The sequence below is a fragment of the Corvus hawaiiensis genome, chromosome 4 (assembly GCF_020740725.1).
Source record: "Corvus hawaiiensis isolate bCorHaw1 chromosome 4, bCorHaw1.pri.cur, whole genome shotgun sequence".
Lineage (NCBI taxonomy): Eukaryota > Metazoa > Chordata > Aves > Passeriformes > Corvidae > Corvus > Corvus hawaiiensis.
This window is the reverse complement of record NC_063216.1, coordinates 24555712-24575579: the sequence shown is the minus strand read 5'-3', so window position 1 is coordinate 24575579 and position 19868 is coordinate 24555712. Positions and strand designations below refer to the sequence as shown.

The following is a 19868-nucleotide window of genomic DNA, read 5'->3' as shown; positions in this document are numbered from 1 at the left end:
TTGGTATAGGGTGACTAACTAGCCCAGCCCGAGGGGACACACTATCTCTGTCCCATAAATCTGGTCTGTTCATGATGCTGTTTCAGTGCAGACATGCTCAGATGGATTTATTTAGAGTTTGGCAGCTGGTTTTTCTTAGGCTTTCCTCCTCTGTGCGAACTGAGTAGCTACAGAGTGAGGGCCTGAGCATGACTTTGGATGCAGTTGCTCTGGGCTCCCTCCCTGGAGGCAGGGAGAGGAGACAGAGCTCGATGGTGGGAGGGCAGAGGAGTTCCTGGCTGTAAAGTGCTGAGCAACAGTAGGAAAAATATGGCAGACCCAAACGTGGGTCTGACTGAGCCCAAAGGCCTCTAGCTGCCTTTTAGGGTATATATTATGAGAGGTACAATGCACATGGGGCCCAGTTCCCCCTGACCTCAGTCTCTGTGACTCCTACTGGGGGCACTGCAAGCAAGCTTATATTGAAAGCTATGGAGCTGTTTTTAAACGGTTCTTTACAGCAGAGAATAATTAATTAAACAGGTGGTTCCATGAGCGGTGCTACTAATGATGGCTGCTTTCCAGGATTTCTCTCTCGTGTGGATTTCCAGGCTGTAACAAAGGTTGAGCTCATGCTGAGGTCTTTCCCTCAATGAGGGAATTAATAGGGCCTCCCTCCCTCCCTCTACTCTGCTGCCTATTTTCATGAAACTTGTAGGTACTTAATTCCTGTCAACCATCTATTCCTCTGTCTCACTTGGTCAAAATTGATCAACGATTTAAAAACTTCCTGGGGATGGGGAGAATAAACAAAGAGAGAGAAACAGATGCGTGTGGAACATGGCTGGAGAAAAACCTTTTCCTAAAGCTGAAGTTATTGCCCAAGATTGGAATAGAAATCTGCTCTTTGTTTGCCCCTTTGGCCATACTGGAGGAAAAGAATAAGTAAGGAGAGATCAATGGTGCTGGTGAGGCTGTCCATACCGTTTGGTGTCCATGTTTTAAAAAGTTGTCAGTCTTTTTAGGGGGACAAGAATCACCAAAAAATCTTTTAAGGAATGGTAAAAATGTCTGACAGAAATACTGACTGACCTTCATTTAATTTCCTCCAGGCATCATCTTTAACTACAGCATGTAAGTAATTTTGCAGGGGGGATATACTACAAAAAGGGTTCTTTAACCTTGGAAAAACTGATTTTGTTGAGATTTAAAACAAGTTCAAGTGTCATGTAAGCCAAACATTGGTCTTCAAAAAAGTGTACCATACATCTATATGGGATTCTCCATATTCTGCCAGCTTCAGACCAACACAGGAAAGTCTTCCTGAAAACTGTGCTTTGGCTAGGTACAAATAATTGGACCAGTTACACAGGAAAATATTGCATCCTTTGGCCTTTGTCATTCACCAAAGCAGAATACATTGTTTAAGATCCTAATCTGACCTTAAAACTGCTTAAATAAGAACTGAAGTTTTCTTTCCTGATCCTACATTTCTGGGAGAGACATGAGCCTCCATCTTTCCCCTCCTGAAATTGTTACAGGGCTATTTGGTTAACCACTCAGTTGCAAGGGGAGTTGCAACTTTATGAAATACTTGGATGAGAAGAAACATTAAGGTTTTATTACAAGTGAAATGACAGTTTTTCTTTCATGGTTTGCTGTTTTCCAGAATCACCAGAGGGCGCCAATGCAGATCTTCCCAGAAGTGATGTTTCCCAGAGGGTTGGAACTCCACATCTCCCAAGCCCATGTCGGTGTGCAAACAAAAAAAGGGCAACTTCTGAAAATTTTTTGTGGTAAAAACAGGTATTAGGTCCTAGGGAAGTGCTGAATCCTAAGCACAGTGCAATTCTTTTCCAGAACCTATGCGATTAGTGCTTTGGTTGTCTTTGACTTAAAACTTTCTTAGAGGCTGACAGTAAGATAGACCTGTGCAAAACCAGTTTGGCCAGAAATTAGTTTTCTCATTCCTTTCAGCGTCATAGTTTAGTTTAGAATTAGAAAAAACACCATGTGATAACAGCAATGTTGGAGCATCTGTCAATTCGTGCTTGAAATAGAAATCTCTGCTGCTGTTTTGACATGAAAAGCCAAGATATTTTTGTTGTTTTTATCACACAGATTTGGTTCATCTGGGGTTTATAGAATATGAAACAATGGCATTCAGGCATCTTTATTTGTCCTATTGTACCATTCAGGACACAGCAATAAACAAACAATGAACATTCCCTCCCAATAGGAACCTTTCTTGCTCATACCCCAAAACAGAACCTGAAGACAAATGTACTCTTTTAAAAGGAAACAAGAGATTTATGTTGCAAGCTTGTTTAGATACCAGCCAGAATACCACATTGCCACAGCACTGTGAATCACTCCTTCTCTCTTTATAGTAAAATAATTTTACTGATAATGATGATGATGGTAATTCAGATTATTTTTCTGGCACGCTTTTGCAAATGATTATCTCTATTTTCCAGTTCTCATTCTAAATGAACAGGAAATTGCAAGAGATGAGACCCAACACTTTTCCCCCATCAGGTCCTGAATCTCCTGGCGGTTTCCCTTGATGTGAAAGTAGGGTTTCTTTCCTATGAAGGTGGTGATGAGGTGGTAGAAGTAGCAGCCTAGGGACGGAGAGAAAGACATTGGAAAGGAACTAATAAGTATTAGGAGGAGTTTGAATGCAGAGGTGGCAGAGTTGGTCCCATCCACAGAGCTCATGAGCTCCGCCTGTGTTCGTGGCATGACCAGACTTTTCCCTCCAATTTTCTCATCCTACTCTCAGCAGTTTTTCATTCTGTGAGGAAGCAAGGCCAGCTTCATACTTTGTCTTCTTGGGTGATAGACCTGGAAACAAGCAAAAAACTTGAGGATAGGGAATCCTGCATGGTATTTTTTAGTGGTTTAATGTGTCCTACTTGACCTCAGTAAGAGAGAAGTAGGAAAAGGTGTGTCTTTTCTGTGATATAGCTCCTTAATACTGAAAGAGAAAAGTTTATTTGAATACCTGTCTTTTCTGACTGGAACAAACCAAAGGAATTTAATTTCTAGTGGTATCTTTGGGAGTATCTATGGAGGATGCCACTCTGCAGATCTCGAGTCTGAAGAGGTTATTTTCTTTAACATTTAAAACAAACAACAACAAGCCCTCGCCACACTCCCAGCCTACTGCCTGACCAGGATGGAGCTCTTATGCTTTATACATGTTAAACATCTCCTATTCACAGCTAACTTTGACTTTGTGCCCTGGGCCAGGTGAAAAGACATTTCCAAATAAGAAAGAGAAGGGGAAAAGAAAAAGGAAAACCCACAACAACACCCACCAAAACACAAGAAGCAAACCATAAATTGAAATTTCTGTAAGGGGAGGTGTCTGTGGCCAGTGTTGTTGTGCATCTAAAAAAATAGTTCTCTTTATAGTGGTTTACAAAAATGCTTAAGGAAAAGTGGGGAAAATGGGCTATTTTATCCTTTTTTTGTCTGCTCTTGCGGTCGACTTTTTGGCAAAATACTGCATCTTCAGCCAGGAGAAGTTGGCGAAGCACAAAAGGGCTTTTGAAGCAGTAAGTGTAAATTCAGACTTCTTTTCTTTTCCTTTCTTCCTTTTTTTCCCCCTCTCCCTCTTCTCCTGTGTCTGTAGACAGCTAAGCAGAAATAATAAGCACCATTGCTTGCAGTACACGTCCCATGAATTACGCTGACATCAAATGTAACTTTAGAATGGAGGCACGCTTTATTCTTTTCGACGAACTGTTCCCCTATCCAGTCTTTATTTACATGTCGTGAGCCTAAGCACTGCACAGCCAGTCAGAACACACACACAAGAGGGGGGAGAAAAAAGGAGGCCATTAAACAAATTAAAAGGGATGGGGATGACTAATACAGTACTCTTGGAATCTGCAATTTGATTAGTCTGAGTTTAATACACAAAAGCAGCGCCGAAGCAGGAGGGGAGTCGAAGTGCTCTTTAATAACCTTCTACAATTAAATTATGGTGATGAATTTAACTATTCTGTGCTTCTAAAGGGGTCTTATTATCTGATTGACTCTGAAAGAAAGTCAGTATTTAACCAGGGTTCTTGAGTCCAGCTATTGGAAGTCATACAGTAGTTTTATGCATTAACAACTATTTTTTTTGTTGTTGCGTGCCTCTTCCCATTTGAATTCATCTGTGATTTAAGAAAGATGGCTCTAAAGGTTATGCCCACTGCTTTTGATGGGAGTGTGTGCTGGCCCTTTTACTGTACTGTCCAGAGAGTTAAAATGAAAATTGTGTGGTTGGATTTGTCTCCTGTTCTGTATTTTTGCTTGTAATTTTTAATTTTCACTTATAATTTGAGACTACTTCCCTCTGCTGGTCTTCTCCACTGTCTAACAATGCATCATTTAAATGTAGACTCTGTAAAGCATGTTGGGATCTTTGAAACAGACTTTTGCCATTAAATGGCAGGAATATCATTCCACAGTTTATCCTGACCTGTGGTTTTCTCTGTCCTTCCTCTTACATGATTTTTCATATGCTGAAGATGAAGTAAGATGTTGAATGCACAAAGTACTAGTAGAGAGGAGAATTGAATGCATTCCTTAAAATGGTATATTTCTTTTCTTTATTACTAGTAAGTGTATATCTTTTGGCTCTTTGATCTTTGACAGAGAGAGAGAAAGAAAGGGACAGAGACTTCATAATTAGCCTGATGGCAAAATCAGAGAGCTGATTTTATTCAAAGTAGAGGGATATGATGGAGGCAGAATCCAAATGTTCCAGCTTTTACTTGGATGGCCAAAATGCTGGACCTACTTTGCAAATTTTGATCTGAATATTTGGAGAGGATCTAGGCTGAAGGGATGAAAAGAGAGAATTATGCAGAGTACCGACTATTCAGCTAGGGCCTTATTCTGATACTTATTTTCATGCTAAGTTGTATCTTTCTCTGCCAGTAGTTTCACTGAAAAAAAAAAAAAGAAGAAAGAAAAAGATACTATTTCTGGTGCTAAAATGCAATGCTGTTTGAATGAGGGTGCTATATCCAGCACTCACTTTGTTCATTCCCTGAGTGCCCGAGCAGGGCTCGGTGCCTCCGCTCCATCCACGGCAGCTGATGGCTCTGGAATGGCCCCTGGCATGGCTGAAGGGCAGCACTGCCCCACTGCCTGCACAACACCAAGTGTGGGGCTGGGCTTTGGGGTCTTCGTTCAGCCCTTGTGCAGCTGCTGGCTCTGCTGAATGAGGACAGAGTGGAATTTAGACCTCTGCTGCTTTGCAGAGGAGGGAAGGAAGTCTCACCATCTTGCCCTGTGTTCCCTGCAGTGTCCCCTGCTCCCTGGCAGGTGAGAAACAGTGGGTCCAAGGATCTGCTTGTCCTCCTTTTGTGGCATTTTGCAGGCTGTTACAAAAAAATGTGGGAGAACAAAGTATAGTGGTACACAGCTATGGGATAGCTTGTCAAGGGTAGCAAAGGAGCAGCTCAGGCAGCTGAGGAGAGCACAGCTTAAGCCAGCAGTGAGTGAAAAGTGCGAGCTGCATCTCTGGCAGCCCAGTGTTGGATGCCCTGGATGTCTTAGAGGGGGTTGAAAATTGCTCTAATTTATATTAGCTGCCCCCAAGAAATGTGAAACCATCTGCAGATGATCACTATAGCAAAGAAGAGACAAGATTGTATCTCTTCCTTCCTGACAGAACTGCCTGCACACCCTGTGGAGAGAATGGGGGTGCCTGTGCTGCACTGCTAGCAGGACAATGCCCTCCATCCCCTATGCCAAGGGAGTTTGTTTACTCTGAGGCTCCTCTGGCCATGCTGGACACTGCAGATCTCAGCACAGTGAGTCTGTGTGCTCAGGTGCCCCCTCCTTGCTTTGCTCTCGGCTGCTTAACTGTCTTGGGGCTCATTTCTGGACACTGGTGGTCTCTACACCTCTGTTAATACGGATGGAGCTGTGGACAGCTTGTGTGCATTTAGAGGCTCTGCTCTATATTTTTTAGGCATGTTTTGTACTCACGATGATGTATCTTTACCTCTGTGGAGAGTCAGTTAAGACCAAATAGTTTAGACCAAGGGCACTGGAGAAAAAAATTATATGAAAGTTTTGATATTGCAGTTTATTTTGTCTTAACAGTAAAATCCTTCTTCTTGCTTATTAAATCATGGCAGAAACTTCCTCGTGAGCCAATGATGACAGGGAAACATGATGTCAGTTTTTAACAAGATGCCAGCCAGAGGTTTAAGAGAGCTGATTTTTATCAGAAGCTTTTATACTATTTGAGTAATAAAAAATACATTGTGAGTAACATCCATGGCTCATGCACAGTAAAAAGGGCAGCACACTGCATGAAACCTAGGGATAGCTGGGCTAAGGAGCTCTTCCTTTTAAGAAGATTGTGCTCCCAAATTAACTTGTTCCTATGCTAAGCATAGCAGAAACAGCGCTGCTGCTAAGCAGAACAATTGCTTTTCCTTTGTAGTCTGCCTGCTGGTTTGTTCAGGCCTGCTTTGTGCTCAGCCTTGGCTGGGTCTGGGACAGTGGTTCAGTAACTGTGAAGCTCTGTGTTTAGATCCTAGCCAAATCAGTGACACACAAAATCAGGGCAGGCAGTGAATCCCCAATGTGCCAGGTTTAGGAAATCAGCACTCGGCATAGATGAGCCAATATCCTGTATTTATTTTGCTGTTTTCTCTACCCATTTCTCTTGCATCTGGGTATTTAATACATATTTCCAACCAGCAACACATCAGCCTTAAATTAAATTCCCTGCTATGAATATCAAAAAACAGGCCCTTCCTTCTCCGTGCTGTTCCAGCTTGCAGCAGTCACCAAGTACAAGACCACACTCCCCCCAAGCCTCCTCCCTCTCTCCTCCCTCCCTCCCTAAAAGCAATTTTAAACTGCTTGACTGAATGCAGTATTTGAATGAGGATTTCAAATATGGGCTCAGGCTTTCTCTTTAGCTCACTGTGAGAGAACAGTGCAGAGAAAAATGTCTATTGCAGTGAGCATGCTGACTGTAATTAACTTCAGTATTCACCAGGTAAAACACCAAGGAATTAATCAGGCACATCTAATACGAGCATGGTAGCACTAATATTCAAAAAAAGCAAAGTGTTTAAAACAAGGGGGAATTTGCCAAAAAGATAAATGGGGACTTCTCTCTCCTTCCCCTTAGCCAGCTGTGGTGGAGTCACAATGCCAGGAATGTGCAGTGTAGAGAAGGAAGCAAGGAAACAAGGCACAAAGGTTGTAGTGAAAAGACAAGTGAGAAGAAAAAGTTTGGCTTCCTCAGGTATCCAGTCTGCTGCCAGCCCTAGGGATGTGCTGAGCATTGTTGTGTTCATTGCACAAATAAGAGCTTGGATCTGGCACTTGCTCTGCCTGTCATATAATCATTTCTGTGAGCTGTTCAAGCTCTATCTAAAAGCTGTCGTTCCTGCTCCCTCTGCACTGATTAGCAGGCCTTTCAAGACACAAGCTGCTTTGATGGTAAGAAATCTGTGTCTAATTTCCAAATGACATTTGTTTTCATGCTAACACTGCCAGCTTGTTTAGCTTGTTCCTTTTTCCGCCTGCTTACCTTAGAGATATTTAGTGAGGGGGCTGTGCTCCAGCTCAGAGCTCTGGTATTGCCAGGCTGGCCAAAGCAGGCCCTGTCAGTATCCCTTGTGCTCCTTTCATCACCCTGAACCTGCTCCAGGTAGGCTCTCTCCTCCTGCATCTGGGCACAGCAAGGGCAGGAGAGCTGGGAATCAAGGGTGAGGCAGGGCAGCAGGATGGGCAGGGCAGTGAGCTCCCTGGCAAGCCCCACAGCACTGAAGAGAGGAGAGCAGGTCACATCCTCCACTGGCAGTCACCAGGGTCAAATGCAGCCTAATGGCTCTAGACACATCCATAGCAATGAGGCAGGTCTGAGGTCAAGCCAAGGAGTCAGACCACAGGTCAGGGTCAACAATGTCGCTCATGTGGGGTCCAAGGGCAAGTGTGGGAGCTTAAACACAGATCCGGAGCTCCTGCTTGAGGCCCCGGTGAGGCTCCCCTCAGTCCAATCAGCCATGTTGGCCAGTGGTGCCACATCAGGGCTGACCCTGCAGCTCAGCCCCAGGAGCAGGGGACTGGCAGCAAGCCTTTTGGGGTGATCAGAGAGGGGTCTCTGGCAATCTGGAAGGGGGTAAGTAAACCTCCAGCCATCAGCACAAAATAAGTCCGCTGCTACTTACTGGTAATTCTCTACTGTAAATACCCTCCTCAACAGACCTTACATCATATTTTTCACATCTGCATCATCTTTCTAGCTCACATTTCTGTCTTTCTTGGCCAATCTCACATGAACTTTCATCTCTTCTGTCACCTTCATTGGTCACGTCCCTGTCTAACAGCAGAAAATCCTATTCTTAACCCTGAATTATGAGCCTTCAGACGCTGACCTGAACTTTGCCTCTCCAGTCCTCCATAATTTCCAATTCTATGAGAGACTCTGATTCTTTTCTTTTTTAAACTTTTTCTAATTGAATGACTGCTTCTCCTGCTAGGTATTTGCTCACTTGAGCTTAGTGCTTCCGGCCAGGAAGAGGAGTGTTTCGTTCATCTGTGAATATTACTGAATGAGACAAATCTGTGACTCACTATGACACAGAGATCCTTCTTCTCTTTATTTCATTCAACGCCCTTCTTTTCTCCTGTTCACTCAACCTATTGTTTTAAATATGGAAAAGTTATAATTATAGGAGTCACTTTGAATTTAGAATATTGAGTCTGGAATTACATTTAGATTTTGATTCATGTAATTTGGGCTGTGTCTTTCAGAATGTGTGCTGATTAGTGAGAGTTCTCTCTCTTACATCATGGTGGGGACATTTTATTGGGTTGTGCTGTGCATAATGAAGGTGTTTTGGCCTTGCTGTGGAAGTGGAAGACCTTCTGTAGATCTGCAAAACAATCACAAATGGGTATAAGAAAACAAGATTTTCCTTTCAAGAAAACAAGACTGTTCGTAAAATTTCAGGTGTTGATGGCATGGATCATTGCTATAGAAGATTTTAATCTGGCAGGTTGTAAGTTTTGAATCCAATGGAATTCTTAAGGTGTGACCATTTGCTTTCATATTTCTGATCCTTTGAAAGCTTTGGGTGAGATGAAGTTGAACACTGAAATTTTTTTCAGGTAAGGTGCCACTGTAGATCTGCTGGAACCTTCTGTTTATTGGGAGCTCGTGCAAGTAGTAGAAACACTTGTTTTCTTAGGATAAATGTTTGTGCAACCTGACAAAATTCATGTTGTTGTATATCACACAAATTGTGAAAGATGTGTATTTGTGTGTGTGTCTAAAAGAGAGAGAAGTTGAATACATAAAACTAAAACAAGCAATACACCAATGCTTTACCTTCCCCTGCCCCCAGCACTACCAACCCATAACATGTTCACCAGACTTCTGGATTAGGAAGGTCCACTTCAAGATGTTCGAATGTAAGGAGCTGGCAAGCTTATCCTAGTGGTGTCCTAAGTCCACTTTGCTCTCTTTCCACAATATTTTTGCAGAAAAAACAGTGTTTTCCAAGACAGTGAAAGATGGTTTAGTGACTGGATAGGAAGAAGGAACTATGCTTTCTAATCACTCAGTTGCATCAGTTTCCACATTGATAACTGAGCTTGCTCAAGCACACTTCCATACAACAAGATCTTTGTGGCAGAGTGTAACAAAAGCCTTAGTCCTTAATGTGCTGCCAGGCCCCGACCATCCGTGTGCAAACGACCCCGTGGTGCTGCCAGTGTCAGTAAGACCTGTGTCAGCCTGTGGTCTGAAGGCTGTTTGCACAAATTTGTCAGAGGGCATTTCTGTACAGTATGCTTCTCTTCAAAATGTCTAAGAGGAATGCCCTGGTGCTAATGGTGAAAGTTCCCCTCTTCTTTGGAGCCCTGCCTTGTTCACTGCATGTCTGGCAGGTACATGGAGAGGAGGCAGTATCCCATGGGAGCACTGAGTGGTCCCCCAGGCATCTGCTGGTGTAGGGTACTCTGGCTTTGCTTCCCCTAAGTTCTGCTGAATGGAAAGCTCTGGAGAAATTTGTTTCACCTTTTTAAGGTGAAAACTTACTGGAGCAGAGGAGGACCTATGCAACAGTGTCACAGCTGTACATCAGACTGGCTGTGTAAGGTGTGCTTTCTGCTGTTGCTCAACTCTTACCACATTATGAATTCATTAACAGAGGGTAGGGATATAAATGTGTAGTGAGAACCTGAGATCATTACCTGTGAATAATTAGGGCATCTTTTCCTTTCTGCTGCTGTACTTTCTCTGTTGAGAGTTTGTGAAATGCACTGGTATTCAGCCATCAAAATATTTATTGACTTGAACAGGAAGAGATACTGGCTGTGTGTGCAGATTCTTAGGGGAGTGAATGAAGGACATGATGTGGTGGGATGTGACAGCTTCTTCACTCTTGATTTTCAGTACTGAGCTGAAAGTAAAAACTGCTGCCTGGAAAGATGTTGAATGGGGACAGAGGTCAATTGTCCAGTTAGGCTGCAAAAACACCCCAAGATACAAATTCTCAGTTTGTATGATGGCAGAGCAGCTATTTGCTACTTGCATATATGACTTGCTTTTTTTTTTTCCTCATATATTACATCCTTCTGCACCCAGATTAAAGTGAGCTTTAGTAGTCAGGGATATTCTTCAAAATAGGAAGTCAACTCCATGAAGTTTGCTTCATGGACATCATTAAAATCGAAAATAGACTCTTAGCATATATAAGTAAAATGACTTTACTCTGGATGGGATCTTGAAAATCCTTTCTGTGTCCTGGCAATTTCATTCTCATGTGTGAAGGAGAGTCCCATGTTGCTGGAGATGGGTATCCCTGCTCATCCGTGCTGCAAATCACTGCTCCCCAGTGATTCTCCCCTGATGCCTTGACACATCTGTACTCTGACATGCCTGATGCTGCTTCTTCTGTTTGTACAAAACAAATGAAAATACTCCTTGTTGCTAAGCTATCAACCTCTGCAAGATAAACTTTAACCAAAGGTTGCAGCCTGCTGCTTAGCAAAGCTCTGGTTTTGAAACTCCATCACGCCAACACTTTTTTCCAGCTCCCTCTGTACATTTCCCCCTGAAAATATCTGTCACTGCCTGCACAAGACTCTTCACCCCACTGGCAAGGCCACAGCTGGCTGCCTTTGGGGCTGCCTGCTGAGGGTGGGCTGCAGAACAGGCAGCATGGAGTGCTGATGGTGCACAGTGGTCACCTCCTTCCCTCCTGCATCTCTTCTTGCTGCTTTTCACTCTCCTTGGAGGAGAGGCACAAAAGGAAACTCCACTTTTTAAGTCTGTTCCATTCGCATCAGGCCGAAATGTGTTTTCAACCGAATAATCACTTTCTGTGCAGACAGTGACAGCTCAGTTGGTCCAAGGAGAGGGGTGGGAGGGGTGCTAAGGTTTTCTTTCACTTCTTGTAGTGTTAAACCATGTCAAATTAGACAGTTGAAACAACACCCGGGTTGTTTGTCTTGTGGCCTGGTCTGGAGTGTGAAATATTAGGACAGCAGCAAAGTGTTTGCATCTCTCCACAGCTGGAGAACACCTCCCACAGAGCTTCTGCCCCTCTCTCATTCAGTGGAGACCTGAAGAGCACCTTTCTTTAGACAAAAGCTCCCCTGGGTGCCAGGTTTCTGGTCTTGGACTCTCTCTTGAGCATCTGAACAGATCAAAGGCATATTTAAAAGATTTGCTAAGCTCTCACATTTACTTGGGATATAAAGTTGATTGAAGTAGGATGCTCAAGTTTCAGGTTATGCCTGATACTACTTTTTCACTTGGTTCTTCCTTTCTATGTGTCATTTCCTGAATGCTATTACTTCATTTTCATCTTGATAGAACTGCAAGTATAAACTAGCACACCTGGTGAACTTGAGAGCAGGGGAGGCAGTCCACAACTTTGTGGTTATAAGAAGCACGGAATGCCTCCATATTTGCTCTCTCTCCCCATAAAACAGAAACTATACTCTCCGTGCCCAATGTCTGCATTACAACTTCAGCTTTTATGTCCTTTTCCTAGAAAAGACATTCCTGGTTTGTAACCAAGACCTATTTTAGTATGGAGGGAGTTTTGTTTGGGTTTTTAAAATTGCCATTACTAATTATTTTTGGAGGTTCTAAGCACCGGCAGAGTCTGATAAAAGTCTCTAAGAGATCAGTCCTGCCCCTATTTAAGCTCTTCTCCAGAAAAGCCTTTCTGCCTATCACTACAATGAGAGAAAATTGATCTTGCTTCTGCTCTAACTCCCAGAGACAGTAAACAGAAGATTGAACACAGACTTCTAAGAGAGCTCACAACCCTACACCATGTCCTACATGGATTGTTGAATCTAAAGAGGGAATGTTTTATAATGATCCTGTGAGGAATGTGTATTTTAAGTATGCCGGTCTGACTAAGACGAGAGTGGTAAAGCTTCAAGCGTAATCAGAGAATATACTCTCAATATGAACAGATTGTCTCCACTGATCACATTTACTTACCTTAATTCATGTAAACCTCAAAGTGGATTTGTAAGAATCTGTGGTCCAGAGGGAGCCAACTCAGCTGGGTGTGAGGCAAAGCAGGCCCAGACACTCAGCAGCTGTGTTAGAAGGTGCACAGTCTAACATGTCCTGTGGAGGATGACGTGTAGATTCAACAGCAGCACCGCCTGTACTGTGGATAAGTTGTTCCCAGAACCATGCTGGTTGGTGTAGGCTGTGGGGCACTGAAACTTAGAGGTATAGCTCTTCAGGGCTCCATCTGCTGTGGAATCTCTGCAGTGTCCTCCAGTTTGCGATGCAGGCATGACCATCATCTCCCGTGTGACTTGGATCTTTCAAATCTAGTAAATGTGCTGTAGATTATTGTAAGGATTTTTCCAGTCAAAAGCTGGGTGCTCCTCATAATTATCCAGGTAAGCAGTGAAGCTCCATGAGAGATAGCTGGGGTAAAAAAAAAAAAAAAGAAAAAGGTATTAGTCTTACATGTGAATGACTTTTAAGTAAAAAGTGTAAGTAAAGAAGCTGTAAATCACATCACTTCTTGCCTGTTCAGATCTTTTCTTCTCTGTCTCTATGTCCTCTCCAGAAGATCATAAAGCCATTTGGACTGTGCAGTACCTGTAAATATCTGATGTATCATCTCACTGAGAAAAGTAATGAATGTTAGTATCTCTGTAGAAATACTGTAGTGCATTTTAGCTTAGTATAATGGAAAGCCATAGACAGATATCAAATCCTTCCTTTCTTTCAGAAATTCTGTGTATTCATAAAATTTTTGATTTTTCAAAGTTCTTCTTCTCCTTCTTCTACTACTACTACTACTACTACTACTGTTGTATTACATATTGAGAAATGACTAATTGATGAAGAAGGTGGTGTGGAGCCAAAAAAAGCTAAACTTCTGTGCTTTTGTGTTCAGTGAAGGGAAAGAGTAAAAGGTTTTGAGGGTTTTCCCTCAACTTGAAAAATGAAAGCAGAGCTTAACTACGCATTGTAAAAGCCACATTTGGAGACACTGGAGCTCTGCCCAGAGGCGACTGTCTAATTTTCTGGAAACTAATATATTATGAGGGTCCTTGCAAGAGGATGCTGATGAGATGGGTACTTGAACCCCTAGCAAGTTTTGATGGTCTTGAAAGAAGTTGCCCTTTTATTGACTTACAGTGTAAGTAAAGTCAAAGATCCATTCGTGGAAAAGTGTGAGAAGGGTGGCAAACATTTCCAGTATTCATATCTTCATTTTTGTGATATTTGGTTGGTCAACACTGACCAGCAGCAGCACTGGCATATGTATGAGGTTTTTTTTTTTAATTAAACAATTCTATAGATAACCCACTAATAAATTAAATAACACACATTCCTTACCCTTCTGTTTTCGGAAGTAAGGGTAGTGTTCAGGGTCTGGAAGGCCTGGAGAAAAATCAGAGCTCTGAAGGAAGGGGAAGGCCAGAGGTCAGCAGTGGAAACGGGGTGTATGCCTTCATTTTTATACAGGTAATTTTGGCCAGGTAGTTGGGATATAACAAGGAGGTAATATTAAGGGTACAGTCTACTCATGCTACTCAGCGTTAAGGCTTTGCACAGATTTTTTTTTTTTTTTTTTTTTTTTTTTTTTTTTTTTTTTTTTTTTTTTTTGTTAGCTTCAGTTTGAAAAGTGACAGAGGATTTGGGATCTGTCCCATTTTGGTCAGCCAACTTGGCATAATGTAGAGGAGTCTAAATATAGCTGTAGGAGATGTTGCTCATTAGGCAACTGAAACCACTAGAGAAGATAAAAATATGTCAAATACTCTGCGGATTTAATTTCAGATTGAGCTGCTCTTCCTGTATAGAAACACCACTTCTGTGGTAGTTGCTTTTATTTACTTCCTACAACACAGATATTTGATTTTATCTTAATGTTTTGTATGTGATCAAGTATTAGCAAATTTTCCAAGTGTCATGGTAGTGCTTGAAAGTTTTTCATGTCCAGCATTAAAACATTTATTTGGTTCTTCAAGTGAGGCTGGTTTGTAGCTGATGCACATTGATGGAGCTGTGCCAGCTTCCTCCAGCTGAGACTTTGGCCCTTCAGTGCTGGCCTTTTTGCAGTTCTCTTATCACGATCTTGTTTGAACCATCCAGACATACAGCACAAACTCTGTTAATGCAGAAAACCGGTACTGGGAAATACAGAAAAAGAAGTATAAAAACCTCCGTGATTTAATCCAAACCTTACAAAGGCGTTGTTTCTTTGGGCACTTTCTTTGAAAAGACTACCATTTCAAACAAAACAGAAGGAAATTAGTAGGAAGTGATTATGGAGACAGGAAATCTGAAAGCCATGAAACTGTAAATAAAGTGTTATTTGTACTACTGTACTTGGTGCCCTGCTTTGCATTCCCAGCACGAAATGTTAGACAAGGCTTTAGCACTAGAGCAGGGACCAAGTTATTTGGATGTTTAAAAAAAACCAACAAAAGAAGCAAAAAGGGTCCAACCACATATTTCATACGATTAAAAGTAGAAAGTCTTTTGGACAATTATTTGGATGGAATTCTTCTGGCCAGGTTTTTATCTGAAACTTGAAGCCCCACAGCCAGTCTCCATCGCAATTTGTTCCTCTCAGCAAAGGATGTGACTTGTTTAGACATCAAACACGTATCAAGTGGCTCAATGTTAGTATTCCGAAGCATCAGTTCTGAGGCAGGCGCCAGTGCTAACATCATTACACAACTCATGTGGCACTATGATAATCCAGTTCAGCACTGCCTGCATTTATTGTTTATTTTTATCAGACCAATAAAGCTCATCTTTTCCATCTGTCAGCATTATCTTATGTGATCCATTAACACAGCTAAGAGGGGTGCATTACACTATGCACTTGTATATCAGTTAATGAACCACCTTAACCTATAGTAGCAGCAATGAGTGAATGAACACAGATTTTACTTGCTTCCATTATGATGTGTTTGCTTTGGCATTGGTTACTGTCATATGAAAAGTTAACCAGCAAATTTATCCCTGCATCTTTAGTTGTTTATGTGCATTCAGAAAATATCCCTTTCCTCTCCCTTCCTCAACTGCCATGTATTGTGTTTTCTGCTGTAGTTTAAAAATTATTTGATCAAAGGGGTAACAAAGCAAAGCACTTGAGCTAGAGAGCACATACATAATGAGTATTCCAGTGTTGTCTGATGAAATGGTCTGAAGCACATGAACTTTACAGGAGTAAAGATCATGTGTTTTCATGTGAGAGGCCACTGAATCCCGTGGGTAGGACCTAGTCCCTGAAAGACAGAGGGCTGACAGAACCACAGCCTGAGTCTGCTTGGTGCTTCACGTTTCTGTTCAAACAGAAACAGCTTCCTGAAACTGCCATAAGACCTCTGATTCTCAGTGGATTTTCATGTCAAGAGAGTCTGGGGGTGAAATTTGTACCTTGATGTAGAATGGACATCCATTTGGAGGAAGCTCCAAGGAGTCTGGTGCTGAGACCTGCAGTGTGCTTAGTCTGACACATCCCCATAAGAGGAGATCAAGAAGACACCAGCATTATGGTTATTGCTGGTAGAGTAAGCTCTGCAAGCTTTAGAGAGGGGAGCAAGGATAAGAACAGACACAACTGGGCAGAGCAGACTAGAAGTCAGCTCATGTTAGGAGAGTTTAAATGCAGCTGGGTGGCTCACCCAGCCAGTATTACCGCTGGTACAATTTCAGTGGCTGGAGAGGCAGTTAAATGGATAATATTTCTTCTGAGAGTCAGTCTTTTTTAAAATGTGGACACGTAGCAAGACAAATGCAAGGTAGCTGAGCCCTACTTCCGAGTCATCACCTTTCTGATGCCTTAAAATCAGCAAACACCTCTTTGCAAAGGGAGAGGGAAATGAGGAAAGGAAAAGAGTGGAATGAAAATACTACACTTACTTTCCTGTGGTACAGCAACAGTGTGTTGTATAACACAGAGACAGAAATATTTGCAGTGGTCTTCTTTACTGATTTAGAGGATGTTCTCAAATGATCTTCAGTGTCTGCTTGTCTATGACAATGCCTAAATTACAGTTGTAATTTTTTGTGGCCTCCTTCAGCTGTCCAGCGCTAAAACATTGTTTTCCCCACCAGTCTGGTGCATTAATATTTTGGGGGGACTGTTTTGCTGGCTGTGCTAATCGGGTTTGTCTCTGCTTCCATCAGGGCTTTTTATTTCCCCCTTCCCCCTGCCTCCCTCCCTTCCAAGCAAGGCAGCAATCTGTTCTTTTTAAACCCTTCATCATCTTTGCTCTCTCCATCTCAGTTTCCCCAGATTTTAGAGATTGTTGACTATTATGTAACAGATGGCCTGACAGACCTCCGACTCTTTGCGGTGATGGCTAGCTTGGCGCAGAAAATAGCAGCACTGGAGTAAGCATTCAGCAGCATAGACGCTCATGAATTTTAACTCCTCAGTGACAAAGGAATTCAAGGGGGTAAGAGCCAATCTATCAGTAGCCAAAGTAATTAGAAGACTTAGATGGCTCTCTAGTGCAGAGTGTCCCTTCTCTGCTATGGGCTGTTCATAGTAGATTAGGATAGTCTATGCCCCATTGATCTCTAAACCATAACTATGCTTCAAAACAATGGGACAGCTTAATCCAGAAACTGAAGCATTCGAGCAAGCATCAGTGAGGGCTGTTCTTTTGGCTTGTAATGAAATGTCCTTTGCAGCATCAAGCTGAGACAATGTATATTAAGCAGAGTTATACTTTGATTTTTGTTTCTACCGCATTCCCGGTCACCAGGGGAAATCACTTTCACTAAATGACCAATATTCTGTCTCTAAACATTTAATACTTTGGGAATTAGTTTTCTTGCCCTCTTTACATCTTCTGTTTTCTTTGTTCTTTGTCATTCTTGCTTCTGTGTGTATACTGAAAGAGTTCTTGTAAGTGATCAGAGTTTTGGCACCCTCATATAGCTTTTTGTCATTTCTAGGACGTTTCTGAATATATCATTCCCTTTCCCAGAAGTCTAGCTGCTTGCGTTTCAGAAGTATTTCTGTGTCTGACCAGTCAATGGAAGCTTTTTCTTGTAAAGTAGGGGACATGGAGAGAAAAGACAGTCAGTCCAGAAGAGCAAAGAGTATCCTTAAAGCAAATCAGTCAGGTATTCAAATCAGAGCTGGTTTATAGTATTTTTAAGATTAGACTAAATAAAAATAACTGGATCAAGTTACCTCAGAGGCACAAGAGCAAAAATACTTTACAAAAGTAGAGATGAGGTGAAATGAGCCTCCATGGAACTGAAAATAAAGGTAGTCTATTGTGACTATGCTGTATCTCTATGTCAGTCTGTGTAACTTGGCAGCATATGGCTGAGGTAGGTGCTGTGTGTCTCCCACAAGAGGGTTACCAGCTCCACTGGGGCACGTCCAGAGGTATTGTGTCCTCACATCCATGCTCACAGCAGGGACTCCAGGACTTCTTTTACCCAGAAATGTTCAAATTACCTTGAATAACCTTAATTTTCAGTAGAAACCTTACCATTTTCAGCAGAGGAGAAAATCCAGGAGTGGTAAGCCAACAAACATCTTCCTTTTTCTCTCTTAGATGTACTCTTGACACCTCTACAGATGAGGAATGGGCTTTCCTTACATGCTCCTGTAGTTTAGGAATGCTTTTCCTATTGGAAGTCAATAGCAGAAAAGTTTAATTCAAGCCCACAAAGGCTGCAATGAATAGTTATGATGTATCACTCAGCAAAATCTGTGCTCAGCCACAGTATGCATTGGATCCTAATCCTGAGCTAGTCCATGGCCCCAAACACTGGTGAGTGGTGTAGACTATCCTGGACAGACAAAATTCTCTTTGAAGGGCTTGATTACCCCTTGTCCACCTCCCCTACCCATATGCAGATGCACACACACAGACACACCCCCCTTCCCTAACACATCTCCAACCTGGAGTAAGTGCTGTGGGAAACAGAAAATCACCCCTCTCCATGCCAAATCCCTGGCTCAGTGCAAGTGCTGAGTTTCCCAAGGATGGTGTATCGAGGAGAGGATGCACATCGAGGTCAGCCAGAGGCTCCAAGCTCAGCAAGAGGTAACGATCTGCCTAAATTCCATGAGCTCTAGTAATGTCATTTAGCAGCAATAAGTCTCTGTTTAAATTAGAGTGACATTGTCCCAAATGGCCATTTTAATAAGGTTTAGAGATTCTGGACACAGAGCTTTCCTGCTTTTGCAGCCCATAATAACTAGTTAGTTGTGCATAAGGTCAAGCAGCAATATCTGGTCAGCAAAGTCTCCATTATGCAAAACAGCTTAGAATGGGAGGAACAAATGATATCATTGTTGTAAAATTGACTTCTCCATCTCCACCTATTGTTTATCCAAGTCGCACAGCTAAGAAATAACTCACCCAAAAGGAATGTCAGCATCCAGTCCTGGGCAAAAAGAAACCATGGTAAATGTTCCAGCTGGTTGGAGATACCGAGCGGTGACATGATCCCCACTGTTCCAAGCACAGGGGCACCTGGCTCTAGCAAGAGCATCGGTCCCTCATGTTCGTGGCTGAGGTCCCTCTTTCAGCAGTAGGAACAAGGATGGCTGTGATTTGAAGAGCTGGGATCCAGGAGGTCAGGAAGTCTGCACCCCCCCATGGGGCAGATGCTGAGCTCTCTTAGATGCAAAGTTAAGAGTAGTGGTACTTGGGCCTCCAGGAAGGTGTCAGCTGGGAGCTGTAAGGTGTTCGAGAGCAAAAGCCATAAAATGCAACACAGATAATCTCATGAGTAAAACCTGCAGTGTCACTACTCTTAATGGGTCCATTCTGCATCTCAGGTGAAATATTTGGCATCTTTGAATCATAAGCAGGAATAGCTGATTTCTGTCTCCAACTTTCCTATGCAAGTATTTTTTCATGCAGTTTTGTACCTTTTTGTTGTTGGTTTTATTGTGGTTTTTTTTTTTCCTGAAATAATGCTTCCAAAAATCCTCCCGTGCAATGTTTAGGTAACTATACCTTGAACTTTAATAGTTTGGGGAACTTTTCTTATTGCTAATACTGGGCAGCTCACTGAGAAACACAATAACATAGAACTCTCCTGCTGAAATCATTTCAGACATCCCAGGATTTCTCTGTCAATAACCATGCTATTCAATTCTATTTTTGTTGGGCTGATGTTTACACAGCCATGTAACAGCAATAATAGTAATAATTTTTTAAAAAAATTTTTGCATTATTTATTGAATTTATCTTGTTTAGACAAGCAAGTTTCTGAACTTTAGTCAAGTAAACAGATATGAATAGCTGGTATCTAAAATCAATAAAAGACAAGTGCAGTGCAATTCATGGCTTCTTCATGAGTCAAATCTTCCCTTCCAGCCTCAAAATAAACGTCTGCAAAAAAAAGGTCATTTTGATGA

At 42.2% G+C, this 19868-nt stretch overlaps 1 long non-coding RNA gene across 1 annotated transcript in view; it reads right to left on the bottom strand.

The window, feature by feature from the left end:
- Positions 1-2114: 2114 nt before the first annotated feature.
- Positions 2115-19868, bottom strand: part of LOC125325407 — a 64709-nt gene continuing 46955 nt past the window's right edge. The window contains exons 6-9 of the long non-coding RNA XR_007203318.1: positions 18862-19180; positions 17983-18121; positions 12482-12925; positions 2115-2826 (exon numbers count right to left, since the gene is read on the bottom strand). This is a non-coding gene — a long non-coding RNA (uncharacterized LOC125325407). The remainder of the gene's footprint in view (positions 2827-12481; positions 12926-17982; positions 18122-18861; positions 19181-19868) is intronic.